At 34.8% G+C, this 21,665-nt stretch overlaps 1 pseudogene; it reads left to right on the forward strand.

Annotated features, from left to right (window-relative positions):
• Nucleotides 1–20,150: 20,150 nt before the first annotated feature.
• On the forward strand, nt 20,151–21,464 carry LOC106457592 (annotated as a pseudogene).
• Nucleotides 21,465–21,665: the final 201 nt, after the last annotated feature.

Here is a 21,665-nt window from a genome sequence, read left to right on the forward strand (position 1 = left end):
TAGAGTATATTGAACTTTACACATTATATAGGCTACACTAACGTGACGTTTAGGCGGTTCGTTTTACTATTATACGTGATTGACGTTTTTGGGGGTGATTAATGAAAGTGTTCCAAAACGCGACATTGATTTCTTGACGATCTAATATATATATCTCTCTCTTTGGTCTGTTCCTTTGCGCAGCTGCATGTCTAAAGCTACAAACTCCAAACTCGGGGTACAGATACAATTTTGTGCGGAAAGTAGCATGAGCTATGTGTCCGTTTTCAGACCACAAGTTGAAGCCAAAGTGACCAATGTAGTAATTTTTGGCAAATTGGAAAGGCCTGATTGTTTTGGTAATGTATGATCAAGAAGGCTATTATTTTCGTTTATTCTCCGGTTGAGGACTTTTCCTAATCATTCGATCAATGATTAATTATTTGGTAAAATGACTTAAAAACTTCGTGGAGTCTTCATTTGTACTCTTTCCTTCCCTCTCTTTCTTCAACATATACATACCTACTCTCTAACTCCCCTTTAGTGAGAATCGCTGGTGCTTTCTCTCGAACATGTGCACACACACCTTCAACTAAATAGGCTTGCTTCAGCCATATCTTTTGCTTTGCTTGCGTGTATTCATAGGACTTAGATATATGATGACTTTACAAAACCATTTGGTATCGGCAAATTTTCATTTATGTTGCGCTGCAATGAGAAGAGAATAAATCTTGTTTTCATTAAATGGAACGATAATAAAGAAAATATTTATTTCCTTTGCACATTGTTATTTTTATTGATTTTAATCAAAATATTTAGTTACGTAAACAAATCTTTCTGATTTTTATTAAAAAAACATGATTAATATGGTTGATTTAATCAAAACAACAAACAATATTTAAAGCCATTTGCATCTGACTAATGTACTAGTGTTAGTGATCAATAAATTCCTCACTTGTATCTATGATTCTACATGCCTGTCTACTATTTATTCAATAAATTCCTCACTTGTATCCATGAGTCCACATGCCTGTCTACTACATGCTCAATAAATTCCTCACTTGTATCTATGATTCCACATGCCTGTCTACTACTTATTCAATAAATTCCTCACTTGTATCTATGATTCTACATGCCTGTCTACTATTTATTCAATAAATTCCTCACTTGTATCCATGAGTCCACATGCCTGTCTACTACATGCTCAATAAATTCCTCACTTGTATCCATGAGTCCACATGCCTGTCTACTACATGCTCAATAAATTCCTTACTTGTATCGGTAAGTCTACATTTCCCTAGCTTCATTGTCAAGCCTACCTTCTTTATCTGATGATATAACATTCTTAGGTTTTCAGCTGCAGACTGAAACGTGCAACAGCCAAACACCAGTACGCTATCTATAAAAATGAGACATTTCTTCCATTCCAAATCTTATAGTTTCATCTACACCAGCCACTCAAAGTGGTAGTACATTACACAAGTTAACTAGCAAGTCATGAAATTCATAAAAGCCAACTTTAATGCTAAATACAGTCTTTGGCTTGCTCACACTATCCATTTCTGTCAGACGTCAGAACTAATGTATCGACCCAAGGGGTATAGCCTAGTGCATCAAGATGCTAATCTGCCTTTGACAACAGAAGTACGTTGTTACAATGTGTGTGGTTGATTTTTTCCAATGTATAACTTTGTTGTCCCCTCCTCTATATTCACAAACACCACTGGAGATGATGAAACACTTCATGATGTTGTACATTCACCCTTTCTTAGTGTTGGCAAGGTCTCTAATGTTCCCAGAAAACTTACATAGTGGTTATTGATCAGGTGTGTGTGTCATCTGCGTCTATTTGACGATGAAAAACACTTGTTCTACCCAGTAAGCCGATTGGTCCTAATAACACGTTTACAAATTCAATCACCAATTTTACGAGTTTTTGTCAATATTTTACACTGAACAGGTCTATAAAAACATATAAAGAAAGGATGTGCATGCTAGTAGAAGTTATATAATGATGCTTGACCATGAAGGGAAATGTATGTGTCAAGTATAAACCAAGATGCATTCCAGGCTGTAATATGAACCAATGGTGTTTTTTTTTACATAAACAAATGCATCAATAGTAGAAACTGCTACGAGGAAGTTAATGTTATCTTCGTTAATGGTACGAAGTAAATTCTATAAAAAGGAAATAAAAGACCAGATCAGGAGGAGAACTACGTGCAAATAGGTAACCTTATTACAACTCTTGACTACAACAAATTAACAGTTAGTTTTGGTTTTGGATTGATAAAGCAGTGGAGTTGATAAATGGGACAAAATAACTACTTGTAAAACAAGCATGTAGTTCTAGCTGAATCATCATAGAAACACACAAAACCGTGTCTAAAAAATCACGTTTTTCTTCTCCATTCGTGAATAAGAGGCTAGTTGATTTCACACCAGTTTACTGTCAGCCGAAGTATAATCAATGATTATTGCCAGTAGATAATTCGAGATCCAACCTTCCCTACTAATTCAACATTTGAAACGATGTTTATTCTACAAATTATTGAGAATCTTCAGTGTTCAAGCTCCATGTAAATAATCATTGGTACTTCTCTCAGTTGAATAGCATAGTTAGGAATCGATGTAAAATGTATACTGTTAAAGAGCAGGGCCGGATTAAGGTGATGATTGGTGGATCTACAGCTCCACGCCCGCTGAAAAAAATAGTCCCCCAACGCTAAAATTTTGTTTTAAAATGACACGCATTAGAAAATACACCCACACATAAATAATAGGATAAACATGAAAAAAAATCTTAATACATTTGTGATAGCCCTAGATTTATTACAGAAAAAACGTTACTGAGACATGTACACAATTTGAGATGATTCCTTAAACAGAATATTATGTAGCGACTAAACTGCACATGACGTCACGTCTTTGAACTCGTGTTTGGCAGTAGTTTGTTTGTTTGTTTTTGAATTTCGCGCAAAGCTACACGAGGGCTATCTGCGCTAGCCGTCCCTAATTTAGCAGTGTAAGACTAGAGGGAAGGCAGCTAGTCATCACCACCCACCGCCAACACTTGGGCTACTCTTTTATCAACAAATAGTGGGATTGACCGTCACATTATAACGCCCCCACGGCTGAAAGGGCGAGCATGTTTGGTGGGACGGGGATTCGAACCTACGACCCACAGATTGCGAATCGAGTGCCCTAACCACCTGGCCATGCCGGCTTTGGCAGTAGTGGATACAGGTGAGGTTTCGGGGTTCGAACTTCACCTTTTTCGATGCGAAGTGCCCTCAATATGCAACATGGTTTTCATCGTTTTTGGATTATCTAAAATCTGAGAAAATAATCATTATTAAAATTTAAAAACAACTTGTTATATATACTTCGTTACGTCGTTTTTTTTTTCCTTAGCAAAGAAATCCTAGACCTAAAGACCTAAAATAGAGTCAAATTGACTCTATAGAGGTACTGCGAGCTATAATCCCCATTTTCCAAAGGTATCAGGAAAATCATTCGCGTTCATCATGCGCTGGTATGACCAAATTTTTAAATTGTCGGAAAACCGGAATGCTGAATGCACTTCGAGGTCGTCAACTGTCCATTTGAATAGACAGATTCCTCAAAACTGTCTAATTTGATAAATGCCTATCCATGATATTTTTTGTTTGTTCATTAATATTATAAGTATAAAAACAAGTCATTTACTACTAGCAGGTAAACCTGTCACTTTAAACAGTGAAATTTAGTATACTAATCCACTACATACATGGATACGGCCTTGGAAGTGGTCAGATGTTGTACTCGTGCTTGGGATAGGACCCTCATGTAGTAATAGGCGTAGTATTTTCACGTACTACAATATCAACAGCCGTAAAGAAGGAAGAAGAGGTCATAAACATATTTGATTGTTCTCAGTCCATGCAAGAATAGACCTAAATACCAATAAAGAATTCAAGCAAGATTGTAAAATTCACAATGGACAAAGAGTGAAAAGAGACAGATGGACAAACGCAAATTTTTCATGGACAGGACTTTCAAAATAGACTAACTGTAGATTAAAGGATAAACAAATGTGGTTTCATATTACTATTTGAAGTCATTCTTGAAAAGATATGGGTATTTAGATTTATTTAGATTTTTTGTGTGGTTACGATGTCAGTCAAATTGACCAACATTGTATAGAGTTAGGGTAAGAAAAATGACAGAAACATATAAAGTTTTACTGAAAAAACGGTATGAAATGTATTTAGGAAGTTTTAGAGATTACGCAAGTGACATTTAAGATTTTTGAGGTGAAAAAGAGTATTTTTTATCTTAACCCTTTCGCTACGAATAGGTCAAAGTGTGTATGTCACGACCTTTTACAGTTATATTCAAATTTAATTAAACCACTTTATTATCAATGTATATCAATAAATTTGGCATTAAACATAATTTATAGACCAATTTTTAATAACATAAAAGTTTCAATTTCGTATTCTAAATGTTTATATATATATATAAATGGTAAACTTCACTTTCTGTATATCGCAAGACGCTTCTCCAGTCCAAACTATTTATTTTAGCATTTTCTGCTACACTCTAAAGCATTATAACTTTACGTGGAATTTCTCACTCACATTATATATATCTTCGATGTAAACTATCAATTCCAAGTGAGAAATTGCCACTGATAAAGCTTTTGCTTTATGAAGGTATCAGCAATAAAGTACTGTGAAATGCTATGCCTTCCACTGAGCATTCTTCTTTCAAAACGTGTAAAAATTCTCTCAGACGTTTGCTATTGTATTATTTGTAACCAATAAAAGGCGAAGATTTCACTTAACTTCGAGCACCCCCGATGATTAATTATTTTTTAAATAGTTAATTTCAATCGAAATACCTGCCAATAGTGTGAGTTTGAACTGACATCTATGACCGTAAGTCCGATATCGGCTGTTTGTTACATGAGAACTCAGTTCAGAAAACAAGCCATCTAATGGTTAACCACTTGAAGCCCTAAAATCACAAATTCAATATTCAAAATGTTGCCCCTACCATAGTCTCGAGCGAAAGAAGGGGAACAGCAGTTTCCTAGCGCTGAAAGGGCGAGCATATTTGGTGGGACGGGGATTCGAACCCGCGACCCAAAGATTACGAGTTGAGCACCTTAATCACCAGGCCATGTCAGACCCACTTATTTAAGCTATTTTCTTGTTTGTTTTATGTATTTAAGCACAAGTCTACACAATGGGCTATCTCTACTTGCTCACCACGAGTATCGAAATCCGGTTTTTAGTGTTATAAATCTGTAGACTTACCTCTGTTCCACTGGGTATTTTTAGACAAGACTCATTATTGTATTTCATTTACAGATAAACGTGTGTGTGTTTGTGTACAAGTGTGAGTAAGTTTCAGAGAGGAGAAGAGCCTAGAATATGTATTTACTGCCCCCCCAATGACACAGCAGTATGTCTGCGGTCTTACAACGCCAGAACCCGGGTTTTAATACTTATGGTGTGCAGAGCACAGATAGCCTTTTGAGTAGCTTTGTATTTAACTACAAACAAGCAAACAGACAAATGTATTTGCTTATTGTTCAGTAAATGTAAAAAATTAAATTAAACAAATATAAATAAAACAAATATAACAGTTTTTGGCTCAGAAAAGATTACTGAACACCGTATCAGAAACATAGAAAAATTGGTTTACCAAAACATATTCAATACTCGTTGTTCTTGAACGTAAAAGTTTGGATAAACCCTAGATTAATCCACCTTGTTTGGCTCCTCTTGATCTCTTCTTATTGGAATTGGCTTTTGTTTGGAGTGTGCAATTCTACATCCAAATTGACACACGTAAATGCATCAACTGATTTCAATGACGGGTATACACTAAATCTGTATTAGATAAGCGTTTTGTTTGTATTTTGCATGATTAAGCAACATAGTGTTATAAAGTTTGAAGTAAGAATCGGTTGGGGTTGAGAGAAGTGAGAAAACAGCCGACTTTTGTCAGCCCCTATGAGATTAGGGTACTACAGAACTAAGTAGTAAGAGAATTAGTGAAGGGGTCAACTGTCTTTTTTATTTAGCTACTGTAAAGTTTACAGAACCCTCTACAATTTTGAGCATTATAATCCCAACTACAGAAAACAAATATGCAAGGTCGGAGAGAAAGGGACCTATTAGTGTGATTTTGAAAAAAAGATATATTGAAAAAACAGAAGTTTAGAAAAGAAAAGAAAAGGGAAGGAGACCGGGAGATGTGAGAGCGAATGGACAACCAGAGAGAGGCAAGGAAGAAAGTAAAGTACTGCCAATAAGAAACAATACCTAATTTTCGTATTTGTTATTGATATAACAATAAACAGAAATTTATTATGTTTACATTTGGTATGAAAGTCGACCCATAACAAAATGCTGTCGGAAGTTGGCTACAAGTCATGCAGCACATAATAAATGATCAAACTCAAGTAATCAGGCGCAATTTATTTAAATAGAAGTAAAAAACAAACAATAACACTTGCTAACAAGCTTGTAGTGAAGATTGATTATAAGATTGTTCATGTAGAAACCCAGCTGCTATTTCGGAGAATGGTCATTGCTCCTCAAAATATGACGGAGGCAGTACCATCACTGTCCAGATATAAGTTCTGCAGTATTCCAACGAGAAGAAAACAAGGCTGTATTGGCTGATTGCATTTGCTCAGTTCAGAAATATCAGTTTTTTAGTAGCCTCGGGGAGAATAAGTCCAACATGTTTTTGATGGTACGGCCTCGCGGATCAACATATACCCTCATTCATTGGTGTATGGAGTACATATTATAAGATATGAAAATATAGCTACATAGTTCTCTACTCCGAGAATGAGCTATTTCTGGCAAAGGAAAATCCTTATTAGTACAAACTAATCTACATGTTGAGTGGTGCTCTTGAAGAGGACAGGTGCAAAATCCTCCATGCCATAGGAGATATTGACTTCTTTATTGTGTAAAAATATTGGAATCTGTAGCGAGCCAACCACCTGTGGTAATTGGTGAATACTCTGATCTTTTAGTACTTTTGTTGTATCATGCAAAACCTGAGTCCAGTAACATATTCTTCATCTCAGAGACAAAATCTAACAATATTAAAAAAAAAGAAAGAACTGGAACGTCAAGTAAACCAAGCTTTACCTATGGGTTGAAGTCTCTAATCGCATCCTTTTTGCACTTGCAGAGAGGATGTTGTGATTCATCATCGTGTCTCTTTGATATTGGCAAAAGGCTTTCCCTAACGAAGTTATGGACCAGTAACACTTGTCTAGCAGACAAGAGATTGTGACGGTTTGGAAACAGGCTCTGGTGGTCCTGTAAAATGAAAATGTGAATGATAGACTGGACAAGTTATGTCATAGTAAATTTAAGGAAAACTTACTTTAGCACTATCATCAACTTTGGTCAGGCATGCTGTCTTCTCTTCTACGATTGAAGGAACAAAATATCATTCTTTAAAGGTATACTATCATATTAGAGAGCGAATAAGATAAACACTTATAGTTCCTCTGGATTAGGGATCGTATGTTCACTAAGGTCTCTTGAGCCCAGCCTACACAAATTTGCCAGTCACACCAAGTGATCTGCTACAGTTGTAAAACTGAAATATACTTCCTTAAAACATGCGGAGTGAACTTCACAGTTCAGCAGCCAATATAAACGATGATGGAGATATAATTTGGTGGACCTTCCAGAATAAATATTTGACTGTGGTATATCTTTAAGTTGAAAATATATACTCTGTGTTATTGTTTTCATGAGATATTTGCAATGAAGTCAAATGCGTGGGTTTTCCGACAGAATGTCATATTTATGACCTTTATTAATATATTTTCTCCAAGTACATGATACTAAAGTTTTGTTTGTTGTATGAAGTTTGTTTTTTTGTTTTTGAATTTAACGCAACGCTACACGAGGGCTATCTGCGCTAGCCGTCCCTAATTTAGCAGTGTAAGACTAGGGGTAAGGCAGTTGGTCATCACCACCCACCGCCAACTCTTGGGCTACTCTTTTACCCGAATAGTGGAATTGATCGTCACATTATAACGCCCCCACGGCTGAAAAGGCGAGCATGTTTGGTGGGACGGGGATTCGAACCCGCGACCCGCAGATTGCGAGTCGAGTGCCGTAACCACCTGGCCATGCCGGGCCATTGTTTGAAGTTAAGCACAAAGCTACACAATGGACTATCTGTGCTCTGCCCACCACGGGTATCGAAAACCGATTTCTACCGTTGTAAGTCCGCAGACATACCGCTGTGCCAGAGGGGGCAAAGGTTTTGATTAATTTATTTATAGTTACGTACAAAGCTACACAATGGGCTATCTGTGTTGTGTCCACCACGGGTATCGAAACCCTATTTTTAGCATAATAAAACTTAATACTTACCGCTGAGCCACTGGAAGATATACCTTGATATGATGTGCCACAGTTTTTTCTGGACATATTGCAGTTGGATTTGTTGTTATTGTAATTTATTTAAGGTTGGAACTTTTTGTATTAGAGTGACCAGACTATTAGATAATGACTCAATTTTGTTTGGAATGCCTCCGGCGACTTAGCAGTAGGCTTACGGATTTTATGCGCTAAAATATGGAGTTCGATACCAGCAGAGGGCATAACAAAGCTAGTAGATTTATAGCTTTGCGCTTAAAGACAGACATAAAAAATAGTTCTGTTCTGTAGAAAGGTATATTAATTAAAATATTTTGAAACAAAATAGTCTTTTTGCTTTCGATGTTTGCATATATATTTTTCCGAATAATGAAGGCCGTGCTTGCTGGCCTACTGGTTAGCGTACTCGACTTAAAATCCGAGAATTTATGGATCGTGGCCCGTTGCTGCAAAAACGCAATCCGCACATTGGAGACGTAGTACGTTGTAAGAGTGACAGTTAATTCCCACTATTACAGTCAAACAAGAGTAGTCAAAGAGTTAGCGGTGGCTGCTTTTGACTAGTTGCCTCCTCTCTAGTCTATCAGTTCGAAATTAGTTCGGAACGACTATGCGCCGAAAGCCTTCAGTGTAGCCTTACACGAAAGTTTGAAAGAAATCGAACAAAGTTGAAGTGAATTTTTACAGACTTGATAGCTTACGAAAACAAAGCAATAAATGGTTTTAAGTTACCTTAAGAAACATAATTTGATAGATAAAACAGTTTAATCTTATCATCTGTGAAACAATGATTAACGTTGTTTGTTTGTTCAGCAAGAAGCTACATAACAGACTGTTTGCGTCGTGCTCTTGGAACACGAATTTTAGAGTTAAAGCTCACATGCTTGCCACTAAGCCATTGGGGAGAGGGTTAAACTTTGTTTATTTTTACTTTTTGCAGAGTTATGTAAAAACTGGGTTTCGATATTCACGGTGGGCAGAGCCAAGATAGCCCATTGTGCAGCCTTGGGCTTAACAACAAACTAAAAACAGAAGCATAGTTGTGTAAGAAAAGCGAAAAAAAGACTTAGCGTTAACTGGTTAAAAAAAAAAGTTTTAATTCCGTTCGATAGAAAAACGCTAAGCGTTGTTAGGAAATGCATTTTCCATCGTTATTAATTAAGAAAAGGTTAGCTGTTGTTAGGCAGAAAATTATTCAATATTGTTAGCTCTTGAATAAAAAAAAGTATTCCTATGATTTGTAAAGAGCCAGTTTGATTCATACAAAGCGTTAAGAGTTACCATAGTAACCGTTTTGTTTAGATTACCGTTAGTAGCCCTCTATATGTATATACATAGAATTCAGGGATGAATATGGGTAGATTTATAATTTTATGAATATTTGAGTAGAATATGTATGTTTATTTTTAGATGGTTGAGATAATTCGAACAATAACCATACACGTTTGTGTACTGTTGTGTGTATGTGTACATATAGCCATCGTTCTCTTTTAACTTATCGACTGGACGTCATAACTTTTTATAATAGGGTAAGTTATCATAGATCCACCACGCGTTCTGATAACAGGCTTCTGTTCTGACTTTCGTTTATATTAATTGGTCACGACCTCTGTGTGTTTGGGTATATTATATATATATGCACGTACATCTGACATTTGAACGAAACCTATTTGTTACGTCAGCAGATGGCGACGTATTCTACAACACAGCAACATTTTATTAGAACGTTACGGTCTGGACAATCCATTATGTGTATCATATTTTATCTCTTCGAAAACTATTTAGCAAAATGTGAGTTGATTTCGACTGAAAAATTAGTTCTTTATGAGCTTTTGAAGATATATAATGAAAATACACAAATATTTCAAACTATTTTGCACAGTTTGTAATATTCTTTACAAACAAGAACTATTTGTTTGTTTAAGCACAACACTGCATAATGGAATATTTGCCGGAATTGAGCCCCGAATTTTAGTACTATAAGCCCCAAACTTGCCGTTGAAGGCTTGAACTATATAGACCATGCCATTCATCATTTTGTTGAAAATTAATAATTTATTAGTTTCATCAGAAGAGACGCTAAAATAGAAATATTTTGATTCCACACGACTTGTTTTTTAGTGCAAAGTTATACAATGGGGTTTCTGCTGTCTGTCCATAATGAGGAGTCGAATCCCGAATTTTAGCACTGTGAGTCCGTAAGCCTACTGCTGACCCACTAAGGACATTCCAGACAAGTAAACAAATTGTATATATTTTTTAAAAACATTACTGTTAGCCAGACTAAATGATGCTAGATGCTAGATTGTTAAATTTCCACTAGAGATGCTAATAACAAAAAAGATTTTTGCAATAACTAGACTAAGAGAATCTAGATGTTCGTAATATTTGCACTATAGTACTGATAACGAAAAATCTACTTTTTTCTCTTTCTCTCTTTTTTTCACACAGTATTTTGATAATTATTATATCTATCTTATGTCAGCCAATAAACCTTCACTCATGATTCAATAACTATCAGAAATGTCTTATTTTGATCAAACATTATATCTAAAAATAAACAAACAATGGTTAACTGTAACTAGCAAGCACTAGTCACAATACTACAAAATCAAAATTCTAAATTTCACTCTGAAATATTTGTACGAATTCGAATAAGATTTTGAGTTGAAAGTGGAACATTATAAACAACATACACTGTAAATTAAATGGAACGTTATGTTTATAAATTAGTTATGTAAAACATTATATATTTTTCATATAACTAAAGTATGCGTCTCAGCACTTTTGTACGTTAAGCTTTACGTTAATTAAAATCATATAAAATGAATATTTCCTTTAATTTTTATCAAAATATATTTTATAGTGATATATATAAAAAAAAAACATTTTATTGGGAAATGCAATAGTTTGCAATGATTTAGGAGAGATGTCCTGTTTTTTGCACCTGATTTGAACGTCATAGGTCTAAAATCTTTAGATTGTAGTGAAAGAGATATACGTAAACTGACATGTCCTGTAATTATAACGATAAATGAAATATATAGAATCATACTTTGATATGAGGTCGTTATTGAAAAGTGCCGACTGACGTATTTGTGAAGTGTGTCTACTATCAATTGTGTTCACGTATTTGTGAAGTGTGTCTACTATCAGTTGTGTTCTTGTCAAATTGATGATCCTACTTTTTGAGCTTATTTTACAAACGTTCTGAGATCCGAAACCTGTTTTAAGTTTTTATTACTTTTTAAAAACAAAACGCAGAAACACTGTAATTCATTTTCAGGCTGCCTTGATTGCATTACGAATTAGATCTAACTAAATAGATCGCCTCCCTTACATACGGATATTTTACTCCCATTAATGAAACATTAAAATATGACTGTTTTTCTCTCAAGACACAGAACATGCCGAACAACAGTTTTTGATTTGTTTGTTTGAAGTTAAGCACAAAGCTACACAATGGACTATCTGTGCTCTGCCCACCACGGGTATCGAAACCCGTTTTCTAGCGTTGTAAGTCCGCAGACATGCCGCTGTGCCACTGGGGTGGGGCACAGTTTTTGAAACTGTAACATTATCGTAGTTAGAAAATAAAACAATCACGCTAGTCGTTTGTACACTTGTAAAGAAGGAAAGGTTTTCTACACCTAAAACTTTAAAAAAAAATATGGATGTGCCGACGTAAAGAGCTATGTGCTGTGATTTTAAAAACATACAATAATATGTGTATATATATATATATTGATAGTTATACATATTGTGACGTGTTTGCATAGAATTTGACTAATAAACATATACAGCATATTTTAAATATAATATGAAATATGATTTATTTTACAAAGTGCAACAGTACAAAATTATAGTAAATAGAAGGGACAAGTGATGGTATAAAAATAAGCTTTTACAACATCTAGTTACTTCTATTAAGAATATAGAGAAAATAGATTATTAACCAGCTGATAAGACTAAAGAACCCATCAGTACAAGCCTATACAAATACTTCAGCTACACCTCCCGTGAACGAATCTAGAAATATTGGACATGAACAAGAATCATAATAAACAGAATGGGACAGTAGTATTATAATAACATATTAATTTACATTATCAGGGATTCTTCAACTTGAGAGAACTATAAACTATGACAAAAGCCATGTATCAGTTCTCTGTAGTAGTTTGTTCACGCAACGAAGAGGGAGGGTTTCTTCAGCCAGTGCCTTCTCGTGATTTGAAACAAATCATACAGAGGAGCGGGGTAGGGTTTCTGTTGCGTTTGACTTGCATATTTTTCAGACTTCGGCTAAAATTTTTTTCCCGGATTTTTTGTCTAAGAAATTAAAAAGATATACATATGTCACAGTTGATTGGTTTGTTTTGTGTTTTAGACTAGAAAAAAACAAAAAAAACAGATAGTCATCAGCATCCACCGCTATCCCTGATTTAGGTAACCTTGGAATATGATCACTAGTCTTTTAGCCTGCCTTGAAAGTTTAGTATAGGTATAATTCTTTCTACATACAGTGTGGGAAGAAATCTCTTGCCTTTTTTCTCTATCATCCAGTTAGTTCTTAAATGTCATAGAAGCCAGGTAGTTGTGCAAAAGTATGACATGCTTTTAAGCCTGTATAATAAAGATTTTATATCTTGTCCTACTCAAAAGTTCGAATTTTTCCTTTGTTGTCCATTTTCTACTTATTTTCCCATAAGTAGATCTTTATGAATCTTCCATATTGCAGACTTAATGTTTACCATTGGTTCATGTTTTGCCTAGGAATACCAAACCAGCAATTGGACAGGATCAACAATTAGCCAAGGCATCAGCAACCACATCATCAACCCAAATTTTAACCTCATCTAAACTCCTAAAGAACCTTCGGTTCTGTACAGCAAGAAATGATTACAAGGAAACAGCATAACCACCTTATACTACCATGATTGCCTGAAAATAAAGATCCCATCAAAGCCAGCAAAAATAAATAAATAAATCAAACGAAGCATATGGATCTCAATAATTTCCATCACTACCAGATCCACGCAACCAAGTGTACAGAAGCCTGGATTATGTTGTTACAAGAAGAGAATGAACAAAGAGATTATAGTCTTGAGGAAAACATCTAAAGTACCTGGAAAGCTGCTATAACTCTGAGAGCAGCAGGCTGATCTAAAGAAAGCATAAGACAACGTTTTCCAAGTCTCATGGGATGTCAACAGCATCAATAGAAAAACTCCTCTTACATGTCCACACAGACCACACATAATGAAATAGAACCTTTAGCTTTTATTCAGTGTAAATATTTTCTTCCTTCATATTACCTAATATGTAATTCCAATGTGCCTTTATTTTTTACTTTAGTTGTATATATAACTCCAACCCTGACTTGAGATTCCTTTAAATTGTATACTTAAGTTCAATTTACGTTTGTTTACAATCACCCATATAATTCTACCAATATTATTCTTTTATTATCTTTATTCAATTGTTTCACGTGCATTCAATGTATATATTTCGACTTATCTTATAGTGTTTGCAAGTGTTCCAGAAGATGTATTTGTGCTACATTTCGCTTGTAAATATTTTCTATTTTATCATTTTGAGCTATGCTTAATTACTATATTCCCTCTATTAACCTCATTATTGTCATGTTCAAATGTGGCTTTTTATTTTATTTCAAAGTTCGTATTTTATTTCCTCGAATATTTACGAGTTATGTATTGTGATTTGTAAATGTACTCAATTTATCTATTCATTTATAAATGATTTGTAGCTTTCTTAAGGTTTTATACAGGAATTACTGATGTGATCCTATGTTTTGAACAAAGTTATTTTAACTTTGGATTCCTGTATTATAAATGTACAAGAAAATATTTTACCATATTTTAATTTCATATAAAGCTTCTCTGGTTATTATCTTCTTGTTTGGCATTAAGTTTACCACTGCTTTTGAGCCTGATTATGTACATATTTTTTAGTTTTTACATTGATGTGTCTAGAAATACCCAAGAGTGTGTGGGAGGTTTGCAAATTACCTGGTGAAGTCTGCCTGACTCCGGACCATTCAAATACTAATGATACATGGCAGTAGAGATTTCATAGTGAATATTTAAAACATTGTAAGAATTTGGAAAAAAGATCACCAAATTTAGTCTTGGAAGAAAAATTAGCTTAAATGAGTTTTGATAATGAAAAGTTAAAATTGTATACTAATGTCAAATAGAAAAACATAAAGAGGCGAGGGGAGGGGTCCTATCAAACAGAAATCTCTCTCCCTAGATAAACTACTGGTTCTTCTTATGTTCTATGTATATCTGAATATATTAGCTTGAATCATTTGATTTTATGATATTTATGACGATGACCGGTTTGTTTACCATTTCTCAAGGGCTATTATACATTAGTTGATAATTTTGTTTTATTCTATAACACTGTGGTGTTATTTTATCTTAAAGTCTGAAATCTTTCATGCAATGTAGATGAACGCTAAATGTAATTAAGTCAGTTATTCTAACTTAAATTTTGCTCATGTAGAACTGGAGAAAATGTTATTCGTATTAACAGTTTTGACACACCTATAAATTTTACTTTAATGTACCAACACTCAGGTATATATATATTCGTGGCTTTAGTTTGTCACTATGTAGACATATACTACTGAATGTGATTTACATTATAGCCTCTGGCTGATTTCAATCCATGGCAGACTGTTTCACATGTGTTTGAGTAACTTGTTTTGTTGTTTTTTTGTTTTTTTTTGTAAATTAGCCTGTTCTGCCTAATATCCCGTTACTGTTATTATTGGTTTAATATTTTTATGATAATGCAAAGCTGTCTTAGTCCTTTTATTTTGGGGGTATGATTTGCCATTTACGGTTTTGTTTCTGTATTAAGATTTGTTTTATGAACACATTATGTGTCATTTTGTATATAAGTGCATGTTTTTGAGCATAATTTCAATTTGTATCGGAGTCCTTTTGAAGCACAAACGTTTTTCTCTACAATCCCATAGTAAATATAGTTCTCGTGATTTTCCTTTGCCTTTAAAAGTTCTTGCACAAATTTGAAGTTGACCTAACTTAAATAGAAACTTTTATGCTAAAGTACAGCATTGAACATAAAGCTAAAATTTCCATTATATAAGCTATAATACGTACAATGTCCTCCGGTAAGTCTTTGGATTAACAATGCTAAAATCAGGGATTTGATTCCCCTCGGTGGTTACAGCAGATAGCCCGATGTGGCTTTGCTGGAAGAAAACAGTATGTATAAAAGTTAAAATATAAACTGATAAAGTCGCATTAAAAGACTTAACATGGACTGAAATCAGACAAAACGATTCATATATATTTATTCTTTAAACAAAATATTTTTATACGGATTTAAATATAATTATGACTCGTAAACATTTTCAATCCATTTGTTCACACAGTTGATCTTTAACAAAAAGCTCAACCACTACAAACAAAAAAAAATACTTTCACAATCTTACCCGCTTCTTGCTCCCCAACTACACTGACAGGATGTTCTGGATGATGAAAACAGACTTAATATTGCTTTCAGCACTCACGATGCACAGCGTGAGTTTCATGTCATTTAGACAACCATTTCTGATAAATCCCACGTTATGTAATTTGCAGCGCCTTCTTGTAACAAGATTACATTAATGCTCGCAGTTTGTTGTGTTGAACTAACAAATGATGAGGTGGGAGCCTGTCCATTTAAGGCTGAGAGTTTGACATGCAACCAGATTTTCCTAGAACTACATACAAACCCTCTGATTTTAGACTGTTTTTCATTCAAAAATCCCTCACAAGTTTGCTTATAGTGTACGACCTATCTTATACAGTTATTGATGTGTTTACGTATATCCACCAGCAATGATATTCCTCAGCCACTTTACATATTTCTGTAAACGTTATGAGATGTTTACATCGAGTAGTGGACTGCACATCAGATCTACTGGGGACGTTACTTACCACCTGAACATTAACAACTTTGGATTATAGCCAGTAAATTGCTACATTATGTCATGATTAAAAATAGGGGTTTGATTATTTCAGTCATTTCAGGTTTACAAAACATAAAAAAAACATTTGTTTCACAGTATATTAAAGTCAATGTTGACTTTTTCAGTGACTTCATGCAAGATGTCCACCTTTAAACCAACATATCTGTCACAATCTTTACTAAGTTATCAGTGAGTGGATAAGCTTTAGCCAACTTAATGGACTAAACAGCGTAAGTAATCACTTCATTTCACATTTTATCATAGAAATACTCCAGTATGATTGTTACTGGTGTCTGAATCCAGTGTGTAACGATATTCCTACCTAGAATAAACCAATGCAAGTGTATCAACCAAAGTGAAATGTTTGATCACGTTCAGCAACATACCTAAAATGTGAATCAGTCTTGATTAATGTAAACAATAGTTCAGCTTTTGCTGAGAAATTAACTAAAATCCATGAACTGTATGACACAAAGTCAAGGAAGCTGCAGACTTCTTTCTTGCTTGTAGGGTGGATCCATCCCTTGACAACCTAAACTGCTATCTATCATGTGTTTTAAGATTTTCAATAGCAATACACTTTTGCAGCTTTACAATTAGGCCTACCTTTCTCGAACATTGAAGTACCATTTATGAGATCTTTGCTACATCCTGAAACGTATGACCACCCAGATAAATTTTATTCCTATTGTGAACACATGGATAAGTTGAAGCCATATATTATAAAGGAACTTCTCGAATACTTGGTATTTAACCTAGCTGATCATGAAGATGAGATTTTTGGTTCTCCCTAGCCAATATGCATTGAACCAGGGGAAGATATTACCCAGATAACCATTTACTTCTCACATATTATAACTGAGACTTCCTGCATCTAAAACAACAAGAAGCCAAGAGTGAGTTTCAACCTGCTCTATATGGAGATTATACGTATTGAAAACAGCCTTGCAGCATTGTTTCCACTGCAAAAAACTTCAGTGTAAGATTGTTACGTGCAAAGCATACCATTCCTCCCTGCAAGCTTTCATAATCCAACTAATGTAGGAGGATAACTGTTTCCCAATGCCTGTTTCAACAGTACGATCAGATAGAAATCTATAGGCTCTGCATTTGGCGACTTGACTAGTATTACTTCATATGTAATAGCTTGAATACCCATTTCATTTTTTCAGTCATTTGAGGTATGCAGTGGTTGAATGAATATGTTGTGAAGGTAAACTGTATACGTATGATTTGTGTCACTTTTCCAGATAGAGATTCTTCTTTATTGTGTCGTATACTGTTACCTGGGGCACATGGAATGTTTTTGCAACTGACCATTGTGTGCGTGGATTTACACCTGTAACAAGACGCTGCATTTTGCTTACCACAGCTGGGGTACAATTTGTTGCAGATCTCTTTCTGGGTAATCTGAAAGCCTCAAAATTCTAAGTTCTTCATCTGAATACATCTTTATGGTCTGAGTGTATAGATATTTTTCATCAAAAAGAGCTGTTACATACTCCTCCCAAGAGTGGTCAATGCATTACCAAACAATGTCAAAATAGGGGTCTGATATATTCCATTCTACTGCAACTTTATATTAGCTGTGGTTATCATGTGACTTGCTGATTTGCAGAGTCCAAAACGTTTTTAAGATGACGTACTCTACCCTCTGTATATCAGCAGCAAATTTAAGACACATGTTGTTCTTCATTAAGACGAACTGCTAAGAAGCTGTCGAGCTTCCATAACAAATATGCACTTTTATCCACTAAATTTACTTTACATAGTGGGATGATAGGGTGGCTGGCGCAGCTGTGCTCATTAGTAGTTGCATATGACTTTAATTAAGTTTGCGTCTTAGTGTCCTACCTTTTTCAGCCCATTGCTGGTATATCCTATTAATTCTTATTTTAAAGTACACATATAAATTAAATGTTTCTCCCTTGAAAATAATTACTGCTAAATGGCAACTGACTGGCATTTCGTAATTTTATTCAATTTTGAATTAATTATCATTGTCATAGACAGTACTATAACAACGACAGTAAGTTTAATAAAAGTTCATTATGTTGGTGTCAGTTTTCATTTTCACTATTTGAATTTTGATTATTTGTAACAGATAGTGTCCAAGCCATTGATATGGCTGTAGGAGTCAGGGTGAAAATGAATTAGCAACTTCCGAAGTTACAGACCCTTTCAATGATTAACATATGTGTTTCTGTAGGAGTGAGTAGATGTTTGATGGTCCTGTGAATCTTTAAGTAGAAATAAAACTGCTATGTGGATGAGGATGGCACATAGTTTCATCACTTGTTTAGTATTTTTGGCAAAGCATTAAGTATACTTTTATCTTTATTATCCCTGAAGATACTAGTGTTTCACCGGCTTTGCTTATGCTTAAAAACGAATAACAAATTAAGAAAAGGAGAAGACAGTTATAGTATATTTACACCAGTTTTGCTTTCTCATAGGGTGTAATTAAAATATGGGTAAACCATTTTAAGTTGTGTTATAACTTCCCATATAAATACAGGGTTGAATATTTAATCTTAAACGATTTTGATGTGCAAACAGCAAATCGTGACAACCACAACGTCACGGTGGAATGGCTTGTATCAGAACAACATTTTTACATTGTTTCGCGTTTCGTAGTAGTGTGATGCTACAGACAGTTTATCACTTTAGTGAATTTGGAAGGGTATGTAACATCCCTTTCTAAAGTAAAATATTAATTCATTCAAGTCAAAAAAAATTTGTTCAGATTGAGAATTTAGAATTTTCAGTACGGATATATCCTTTTTACTTAATGACTTTGGAACACAACGGAATGTGGATAAATCTGGGATATCGTGACCATCCAGAAAGAGACCTGTAACAAGTCGTATCCTAGCTGTGGTAAGGAAAGTGCGTTGTTTTGTAAGAATTAAGAATTTAAAAACACAAAGCTAGCCACGTTTCCCAGATAACATTATGCAACACAAAAAAGGAATCTCAACTGGAAAAGCAACACAAGTCTTGTGTGTACACAGCTGCTTCCATGAAATACATGCTCGGTTGTCGTACATCTCAAGCAGATGGAAATTGAAACATGTATTCATGTTATTTCATACGAAGACATGTGTTTTTGTGCAACTGGACTGTTGAAATGGGCACTGAAAAACCGTCATTCTCGCATACTAGATGGATTATGGAAACAATGCAGGGAGAAGTGGTAAAATTTGAACTGACCGTCACATTATAACGAAAGGCTGAAAGGGCGACAATTTTCTCACTAAAAAGCCCCACAATGGCACAGCGGTATGTCTGCGGACTTATAACGTTAGAAACCGCGTTTCTATACCCGTGGTGGGCAGAGCACAGATAGCCCATTGTGTAGCTTTGTACTTAATTACAAACAAACTCACTAAAAATCTCATGAGAGGTTGAAGAACCTAATCACATACCCTTAAACTTTCAAGTAGCATTTGTATTTATTAATTCTTATTAAAAACACTTTTGTGTTAGAAAGTTAAGCCTTTTCCAGAAATAAAAAATTCCCTAAAGCTTCATTCCAAATAACATGTGACAATATTTTTTAATACAAATATATGTTTTATACATAGGGCATAATCTATTTAAAAAATCTCAAGTTATTAAGATTATATAACATGAAAAATAAGAACTTTTAAACCAATAAAAAAGTTTCACGAGGAAGCAGCGGCGCAAACACGTGATATACTTCTATAAAAATATAAAGAAGGTTTGTACTCGGACTTCAGAAGTTAATTAGTTGCAGCACTACACACGCCATGTCGCCAGTGTTAGGATACTGGAGAACTCGCTGTCTTGGCGAACCTATTCGGTTCATGTTGGTATACTTAGGAATAGACTTCGAAAATAAGCTGTATGTTCATGGCGGTCCGCCCGACTGGAGTCGTAAAGACTGGGTAAAAGAAAAACTGTCTTTAGGACTAGAATTTCCTAATCTTCCCTACTACATCGATGGTGACATCAAACTGACCCAGAGTTTAGCCATTATGAGATATTTAGCTCGCAAAACGAATCTAGACGCTAAGACAGAAGAAGAGCGAATTCGTGCTGATTTGTTGGAACAGCAGCTGGATGACATGAGATGGGGCCTGATAAGAACTTGTTATATTTCTCCTGAGTTATATGAGAAAGTGAAAAAGGACTACCTAGAACGTCTTCCCGAACAGATAAAGTTGTTGTCAGAATTATTGGGTTCTGAACGGTGGCTAGTGGGGGAAAGACTGACATACGTGGATTTTCTTGGGTACGAGACTTTGGATCATCACCGACTCTTTGAAACAGACTGTCTAAATAAGTATCCTAACCTCAAGCAGTACATGACTCGATTTGAACAAATGCCTGCCATTAAGAACTACATGGAATCGGATAAGTTTAAATGGTACCCTTTATATGCTCCTTTTACTATGTTTGGTGGAGAACTCAGCCCAAATAAACCTGAGAAAGCCCTGGAAAAGTTTCCCAGTTCATACATAGATATGGGTTATTCTTATCCCGTGACGGGTACGTAAGTAACGGATTAAGATGTGTGTTTACTGGAATATACAAAGTGATATAACATTGTAAAAGTAACGCAGAATATAGATGATACTTCAATAGAGAATTAATTATGAAGTTTCATTCTGTAAAATTATATTTCTCAACATATTTTCCATAAATATTGAAATCGATGTAACGCCCTTAGCAATTCAGTGTTTATCGTGAAAACGGAATTTGTCTGATGTATTGTTCCTTTTAGGAAAAAAACAAACAAAAACGATTCTCAATATATCATGTTCAATTGGTAAAATTATTAAAAATTAACCTTGGAGGTATTGTTAAGTCGTTCAGAATGCATTAATGTTACAAAACAATCTATTCACTTATCTATAATTAAACATGTTCTCAGCAACCGAAAGGTCATTGACAATATCGAATCAAAGGTTGGAATGTTTCGAGTTTAGTCAAATTTATAACTGCCTCGTCCACAAGTTTTTGTTGAAGTCAATTCACTGATTTAAGTTACTAATAAGCGTTTGTACTGGGTGTTGCAACATAGCAACAAATAAATAGGATTTATTTTAATAGAACACAGTCTCCAATAGCTCAGAAGTAAGAAAGTATCAGTTCTTACAATGCTAAAATTGGATTTCGAATCCCGCGGTGGGAAGATCACAGTTAGCCCTTTTGTAGCTTAATGCCTTTTTCATTGCCATATTCCATGTCTGCAGGACATTAAAAAAAAACATAAAAAAATATCACGGTTTTCTGTCCTA

This window comes from Limulus polyphemus, unplaced genomic scaffold (assembly GCF_000517525.1).
Source record: "Limulus polyphemus unplaced genomic scaffold, Limulus_polyphemus-2.1.2 Scaffold350, whole genome shotgun sequence".
NCBI lineage: Eukaryota > Metazoa > Arthropoda > Merostomata > Xiphosura > Limulidae > Limulus > Limulus polyphemus.